We start from the raw sequence: 9,692 nt of genomic DNA on the forward strand, positions 1-9,692 counted from the left end.
CTTACCAACAGCAGTTTGGGTAACATAGCTCGAAACTTGAAAATAGTTAATATAATTTCCTTCCCGAAGAAAAACATTGAAATAGTTTAATGAGATTTCTTTTTTGTCCTAAAAGTTATAGTAATTCTGGTTATATTTTGATAAAATTGGGTCACTGTTTTTGTAAATCTAAGTTAGAGTTGGAAAACTTCAAAATTTTAGGTGTCCAAGAAGTTTTTGATAATGTTGAATCTATTTTCACCATCAAAAACATGATTCAAACACTTCCTCTGCAATTTTTTATTTTTTATTTTTTTGCCTGGATTCCAGCCACTTTTGGCGAGCAATTCCTTCACACGGTTCCATTTAAATGTAGCTGAAAATAATAAATGTAAATAAATTAAAATTAATATTGTAAGCCTAAGAAAATCGGATTGTATCAAGTAATTAAATTTTATTGAGTCAATAATATTTAATATTGGTATAATCTAATTTTTATATGAAATGGTTTTATTGCTGAAATTTTATAGTATAATTTTAAATAAAATTGTAATTATTTATTATTTAAAATGTATTTTTGAGTATATAAATAAATTTAGGGATACATTAAACTTTATAAATTTAACACTTTATGATTTTCAGAAATCTCTATTAAATTTTAAATAAATTGAAAAAATAAATAAATTAAAAAATAACTATTTTGTCTTATAACTAGACTATTTTTCCAATATTTATACTATAAAATTAAATATATAAAACCAAATACATGTAACATGTTTAAACTATGTTTATAATATGAAACCAAAGACATGGGACAAGTTCATTGCTATGGGAGAATCGATGCCAAGGACTACCGGTTGTACAGCACTTTCCCGAGGACAAAAGCTGTTTCAATTTAACTACGTGAAAACGAATGTGACTTTGAAGGAGATATTGCAGACGGTTGTGCAACAATTCACTTATATATACCTCAACATCATCCACCAAGGCCAAGCTCACTGCATCGGTTGCTCTATATCGAAATTGAGTTACAGAATATCTGTGAGTCATATTTTAGCTGCAGAGGACGGAAAGGAAAAATATGATGGCCATGGCCATCAATTTGATCATCGAGATGGTAATGATCTGGTACTGTTCCGAACAATTCAAATTGGTAACTGCAGGCAATGGAAGAGAATGGATGCGGGCTCACGCAACATTCTATGGAGAGGTTCATGGAACTTCCACTGATATGGGTAAATCTCTAAACATTTTGCCATTCAAATTATTTGACTGAAATTGCAATGGGTTGTTTGTTATTTCTGGAATCTGATGGGTTGTTGTTTTGGATCTGGCGGTGTTTGTGCGGTTATGAGAATATGTACGAAGGTGGATATGGCGTAAATAACACTGCACTGAGCGGTGCCCTGTTTGGACAAGGAGAGGCCTGTGGGTCTTGCTATGAATTGTTGTGCGATGCTAAATCGGTCCCACAGTGGTGCCTCCCAGACAGGAAAAGGATTACAGTCACTGCTACCAACTTGTGTCCGCCCTATGGAGCTGGATGGTGCAATCAGCCTAACCATCACTTCGACCTGTCGATGCCTGCGTACCTCACCATTGCCCGCTACAAAGCAGGAATTGTGCTGTATTTTACAGAAGGGTGCCATGCCTAAGGGAGGGAGGGTTAAGGTTTTCTATGAAAGGGAATGCCTATTTCAATGTGGTGGTCATAAGCAACGTCGGCGGGAGTGGGGACGTGAAGGGCGTGTGGGTATATGCAGATGGGTTCGGAGCCGATAAGTGGCAGGCGTTGCACAGAAACTGGGGGGCCAATTGGCTATACACCATTGGCAATCTGCAAGGGAAGGCGTTGTCCTTCCGAGTGACAATAGGTGATGGGCAAACTCTCACCTTGTACGATGTAGTACCTCCCAACTGGCGATTCGGCCAAACCTTCTTCTCTAACCTTCAGTTCCAGTGATCAGCCCAGAATAAGTAGGTCTCAGTCGAGTATTGTTGTCCTTTTATTGTTGGGTTTGGTTAGATGCGAAGTTTTGAAGAGCTTCCGTATGTGGCAATACCGTTGATCTGTTGCACACGGTTATTTGTTCTACTACTATAATAATAATCGTTGGCTTTCAGTATTGTTCGATATCTATGGTGTAGCTCATTGGATATAGGTTGGCTTTCACTATTGGATATAGGTTGGCTTTCACTATTGTTTAATATCTATGGGAGCTAGGTTGGAGATTTATCTAGTAACTTTGGCTTATAATTCACATTATTTAACAAATTTTACGAAATTCAAAGGAGTTGGATCCAATGGTGGAAAGTGAGGAGTTTTCAAAATTCAACAAGGTTCAATTTTTGTGAGGGCTTGCCTAGAACCATAGGGACACCTTGAAGTATAAAAATATGCTTTACATCATTATTTCATTGAAATAACCAAATTTGCTCAACTTCTATTTGGCACTTCTAAAATTAAATGTACATGTTTACTTAGTTTTAACGAAAAATATTATTGATTGTTGAAATATGAAAGAGATCTATAATTAAAATTTCACTCTCAAACATAAATAAAATATTTCAATGTTCATCTCAAGTAACATCATTTTACATCACCATATCTATTACAATACAACTAAAGCAAGAGATTAAGAAGAATTTATGACCAATGAATAGACCCACAAACATTGAAAATGGCCCTGAGTTGTAAGATTCCAGTGGATTATATGGGGAGAGGGGGAATTCGAGATAGGAACAATCTGTAAAGGTTGGAATTTGCATTCATCATTACCCATGAGACAATTATTTTTTTTACATTCTGGATCTTTATACTTCTTATCGAGGAATGTTATGTTTAAATTTTTTCCCTTAAAGATTGATGTTTTGATAATAAATTAACTCTTCACCAATAAAATTTTGATTAAAAATTTACCCTTCAATAACATAAAATTTTCACATATTTATCATAGAAAAAAAAAACAAAATGACCATAATGTACAAATGACTTATTGAATCTTAAATCTTATTATTCTTTTATAATTAATAATGATAACTTATTTTCTATTTTTTATATAAAAATATCTACATAACAAAATTAACAGTTAAAATTAAAATTCACTGTCAAAAATTAAAAGTATTAGATTATTACTTGCTAGAAAAAGCCTTATTCCCAAATAAACATGACTCTCCATATAACTAGAAAAATTACCAACAAATACAAATTTTTTATCAAATTCCTAAAAAAGTTTCCACCCAAAAAAATTGAATATTCATATTTATTAACTTTATCCATTAACTTCAAACAAAATTACCAACAAATACAAAATTTTTATCAAATTCCTAAAAAAGTTTCCATCCAAAAAAAATTGAATATTCATATTTATTAACTTTATCCATTAACTTCAAACAAAAATTATTCTAAGTAGATAATTGATGCTTTTTCATCATGAATAGATATATTTACATAATTGATGCTTTTTCATCATGAATAGATATATTTACATAACTTCTAAAAATATGATTAAAAGATGAGAAATTTCATAAGATAAATATCTTATCAATTAAATGAGGTTATTTATATTGGATTCGGTGGGAACACTATAAACATCAAGTTTGCAATCTATTTTCAGTGACCTAATTCCTATAGTGATCTACAATAGTTAATGCGGGCTGCAAATAATGTTTTATAGTATGTAAGGATCCCAAATAATGTTGTATAGTATGTAAGGACTCCAGTCAAATGAAGAAAGAAATGTCTTGCAAAAATAAAGTTTTATCCCCTTACATAGCTATTCAAATAGTCGTTGGTGAAATTATCAAGATATATATGGTATGAAAATTTCACCTAAATATGGTGGTGATAGGAATAAAATTTCACCTAAATATGGTGGCGATAAGAATAAAATATTACGATAGAATATGTGATAGGTATAAAATATTTCATAAAACATGCATTTTTTATTTCAAACCATAAATATAAATAACTATTGCATCATTAACTTGTAACAAAAACTAGTTTAGAGAAATCAACCCAAAAAATGTTGGTATAAGGAAAAATTGATTATATTACATTTTGGATTTCCATCTTATATTATATAAGGTAAAATTGATTAGGTTACATTTTGGATTTCCATCCTACATTATAGGTTTGTACATAATTAAACTTGAAACTAGGAATTATGGTGCCATAAGTTCCAATAAAAACTCAAATCTACCTCAACGACTAATGAGGGAACCTTGGAATTAACAAACTTGTGCAATTATACCCTATAATACTATTGTTTTCTTTCAAAATGGTCACAAATATGAAGCTTTATTTTCGTACTAGATTATTTTGTTTTAAAATAAAATAAAAACATGACCTCATTGTAAATGCTAAGACACTCCCTAAGAGAAGAAAACTTAAATCAAAATACATTATGAAACATCATAAAACATGGAAAGAAAGAGCTTATTTGAGAACCTGGCGAGCACATTAAGTTGATCTTATCATAATTGGAATTAAGTCAAGGATATTATTTCGGATAATTTTCTAGTAAGTTGAGGATGCCATAAGAACATTCAAATGCATTCTCACCCATATTTAGCCTTAGGTCTACTTTAATTTCTACGTGGTGTCTTTGAATCTACTATAGGAGAATGCGCAGCAGGGTAATGTTCATCATCTGCATCTAAATCACTACTCATCAAGCTCCCAAAATTAGAATCTCAACATTTTCAATGAATTTTCTCATTATTGTTTCATCTAGCAAAGAAATAAGCAATGCTGAAAAATATTACCAAATCAACATATGCCAGAACAAATATTGAAACAAGACATTGACCGTAAAACAAAAGCTACAAACAAATCCCTTCTATGCAATTAAAACGTAGATTTAAAAGTTTATGTCATACCACTTGAAGAAGACATCGAATCATTGCTCGAGCTACTAACTATCAAAATTTCTTGCATAATCCCCATTCTTATCAATCTCCATAGGAGGGAAATTTGTATATTGCATATCATCATCAATGTCAACATCTTCATCTCCTTTTTCCCCTATTTTGAGCATTTAACAAAGTAAGATAGTTGAATAACTATATTAAAATGATGGTGGGGGATGTGAAACCCAACCTAAAAGGTGAAAAACAAAATAAGGTTGTATCAACACCAAGTTTCAATGATACTTTCTTGAGTTTCTTTGAAGTTTCTCTTTTGGAGGAAACAAGAGACTAGCAATAACAACAAGAACACATCATCGATATGCAGAATAACGTAATAGGTCGATTACAAAAACCATAAGAACCTCTTCCCATGTTAGGGGATAACATACACCTAGAGACACATTGACTTACTATAACCATTCAGACACATTGGTGAAATTTATCAAGCAATTTTTTACAATATAATGGAGAAACAAACTAAGCCTTTCTCTAGTTGCAACATCCTCCATCCCAATTTGATGTAGTTCTTCAACACTAGTTATCTTTGTCTTATTCTCTCTCATGCTCTTCTTGCAATTATTAACAAATCTATCAAGTTCCCAAGCATTTTTGTATCAAAATTATCTATATCAACAACAATCTCGTCATCCTATTGACATAGCTCTACATATATTTTCTTGATAATCTGGACAATGTTCTGCAACTTCTCAATGGGAAGACATTGTAGGCTTGCACTCAATTTATGCTTCTCCTCACAAATCAGTCCCCCTTATGAGGGTCTTTTGTCTTGGTTTGTTTGGAAATAGGGGCTCAAAAAGTTGGATTAGCCTTCGACTTTGCATTAGGAGAAGGTCGCAACAATAAACCTAGGAGAGGCTCTATATTCTTTAAATTCTTCTTTTGGGGTTCATTAAAAAGTAGTTTCTTAATATTTTGGTTTTCCCCAAGCAATAACCCATCATCTCCTAACCTAGACAATGTCCTCTTCTTCTCTTCATTTCCCCTTTAATATTATTCGATGGTTGTGGTGACAACTTATCGCTCCAAATAAATATAATAGTAATTCACCTCTGGCATTTGTTTTTCTTTATTGGCTCCACCATCTTGCCTGCTATCAATGGATGTGAAGTCTAGTTGTAGAGCTGGCAGTCGTTGATCATTGGTAACCAGTCCTGAGGTAACTTCTTTGGCACCATCATTACACATAAGGTTCCTAGAGAATTAACAGGTGTTGTAGCTAGTGTTAACATCACCCCCATGGGCCTTTCTATTTTGATATTTCCATTGAAATAGTGATTAGTAGGTGCACCATGGTTTTCATTTCACTTCAAAAAAAATGCACTCGTTACTATTGAATTTGAACTGTTTGACTGGGAGGTGGTGGAATTGAATGCATATTGGTGGATGTTGTTAGCTACATTGGAGAGTTGGAGCGTGGGAAATTTATAGTAGTAGAGCATGTTGAAGCTAGAGGCTTGGAGCAAGAGCCTTAGCCTAAGCATGAGCAAGGTATCTACCGAAAAATATCGGTAAATTGATGGCTATGTATGAGGGTATTAATGATGGTTTTGAAAAAAATAAACCAACAAAAAAATGTTTTGTAAAGTTGTAGACACATCACGAGAAATGGCAATGTAAAATTTTTAAGCATATTTGATGGCCAAAATGCTCTATGATGGGCATTTTTCTCGTCAAATTCCAACCCCGAGCATTATAGAACAAGAGAGGTATTGAAAAACAAGGAGAAAAGGAAACTCAATCATTATCCAATTGAGAGGGTTTTGTACCTTCATGAAGACCAATGAAGGAGGCTACAAAAAGTGACATGATAGTGACCATGTTGTACCACCACCATGAAACCCCAATTTGACTTAGTGGTAGGAGTTTCTTCGTACATATTAGATGGAGGGGGATCAGACCAAATGTTTCTAATCAATATTTCTGGAGCTATAGTTCCATTAATGGACGGGGGAAGTATATGCCACCCGTTGGATTTTGGAAAGTACAAAATCCAATGGGTAGCATATACTGTCCATGTGCATTAATTGAACTATATCTCTAGAAATATTGATTTTCCCAAAAGTTAAATCCTTCCCATAGGTTCGATGATTAATCTACTTGATATTTGTACATAGACGATGACTAAGGATTTTACAAGATGGTACAGGAGCTAACGAAAAGAAAATCATAGTTAAGAATCAAAAATCCAAATAAAATAAATAAATAACCATACAAATTACAAATTATAATAAATTATTTTAATATTTAAAAAATAAAACTAAAATTTAGAGGAGAAATCCATCCCATATTCACTCATACTAAATCCAATCTTAAAGAAAATACCATCAACTAATTTACAATTAAAAAAAAACATTCCTATATGGGAATTTCAACATTTCATGGCCAAATCAATGGTAATATAATGATTTGGTTAAATTTGATATTTGGATTTAGTAACCATGTAAAAAATGAGCATAGTAATTTTATATTTCATAATTTTTAAATTAGTAAAAAATCAAGTGCACTTTTTAAATTTCAATCTATCTATTAAGTTTACTTAAATTTAGGAAATCTACTTACTACTCAATCTATCAAGTGTATATATATATATAATAATATAAAATTCTCAATCAATTTGAGGAATATTACAATTTGGCATACCACTTAAGAAATATTTTAATGTAGCCTAAGCCTCAATGTATGTCAAAATCTACAATAACAATTAAGGAACATAGTAATTCAACATAGGTCAACCAAGATGATTTTCATAATGCAACATAACCATTGAGAAATGTCACAATCCAATATAACCCTTGAGAAAAATTATATATGATATAACCCTTAATTAACATCACAATGTAACATCATTATTAAGAAATGTAGTATTTCAACATTAATCAACCAATATGAACACCACAATGCATCATAAAAATATTGTCAATATCTTAGCATCATAATGTTAAGTATTAAAATCTACCTCTTAATGTTATAACATTGTCATCATTCATAATGTTTCAATATTACATTTTATGTAGGTTAAATATATCATTGTTTTGCATTGAGCACCCTAATGTTATAATTTGACATAAAATATAAATCAACCCTTTAATGTTGATATTTGACATAATATTCAAGTTAAACATAATGTGACATGTGACATAATATTGAACCTAACATTGTGGTAAAGACAACCATGGTCAACCATAATTAAAAAATGGTAAAACATAATCAACCATAGTTAATCATAATTAAATATTACCAACCATAATCAACCATTGGAAAAGATGGTGAACCATAGTCCCAATGTGACATAAGAATGTTATCAAAATCTTTTTGTTGCAATGTAATATAGTATTGAGATCAACCTCTTAATTTCATAATGTGATATATGATTGTTGTCGTGCATAATACTTTTATGTGATTTTTATTGGAGTCAATATCTTGGTATTGCAATATAACATAATTTTGTATTGAGCCTCTTAATATCATAATTTAATAGAAAATACAAGTCAACCCTTTAATGTCACCATGTAACATATTATTAAATTTGGCAATAAGGTGAAACATTACATAATATCAAAGTAAAAATATTCATGTTTGGTCAACCATAGTCAAGTTATCAATTATGGTCAAACATTGTCAACCATAAGAAAATATCATTAACCATGGTCAAGCATTGTCAACTATTGTCAAATATAGTTAACATTTGTCATATAAGGTCAATCATTATAGTTAACCATAGTCAAACACGGTCAACCATGGTCAACCAAAAGCATGCTCTGTGAAGCATAGTCAAACATAGTCCATTATAGTTAAACATGGTGAACCATTGTCAACTATTATCAAACCATACTGAACTATAATTAAATAAAATCAACAATAATAAACAATAGTTAACCATGGTCATATATGGTTAAACATCACAAAGAGAAAAAAAATGTGGTAAATCATAGTCAAATATAGTCAACTATAGTCAAATAAAAAAACATGGTCAACCATAATTAAACATGGTAAACCACATCCAACCATGATCAACCATAATTAAGCAAATTCACCCATGGTCAACCAATAATAATGTTTTTCGGATTAATCACATCATTAGGATTTGGTCCACGTTTGGAACCAACTAATATGGTTCATCATCAAAGCAGAGGTGAAAAAGTCAATCAATCCTAAAGAATAAATAGCAAGGATGCATTAGGGTCCAAAGCTAGCTGTTAGGAATTAGTTGTTAGTAAATTTATTAAATTAATTAAAATAATATTTAGTTATTAGGAATTAGTTATTAAAGTAATATTTAATCATAACTATTGGAAATTAGTCTTTATTTATTTTAATTATATATATTAATTAATTTATAATATTATAAAAATTAAATTAAATTAAATAATATTATAAAGGTTAAAAATTAGGAAATAATGGTTAGTAAATTAATTAAAGTTATAAATTATCAATTAAGAATTAAGAATTATTCTTTATGTATTTTAATTATATCTATTTATATTAATTAATTAATAATATTATACACATTAAACAAAATTAATAATATAACAATGGTTGAAAATTATATAAAAAAAATTAGAATATTTACTAGAATAAAATTAATAAATTTATCAATATAAATTAAAAATAATAATATTTTATAATAAGAATTCATGAGTAAAAACAAATAAATCAATATTCTTATTAAAATTAAATATAATTGAATAAGCGAGTATTTCTATGTTTTATTCACACTAGCATACGCACATTAAAGAAACTCTGTATTTAAAATGTGCACATTCTCTAAAACAAGCCTACAT

This window comes from Pinus tabuliformis, chromosome 9, assembly GCF_031772625.1.
Source record: "Pinus tabuliformis cultivar Carrire ecotype Pingquan chromosome 9, CPIR1, whole genome shotgun sequence".
Lineage (NCBI taxonomy): Eukaryota > Viridiplantae > Streptophyta > Pinopsida > Pinales > Pinaceae > Pinus > Pinus tabuliformis.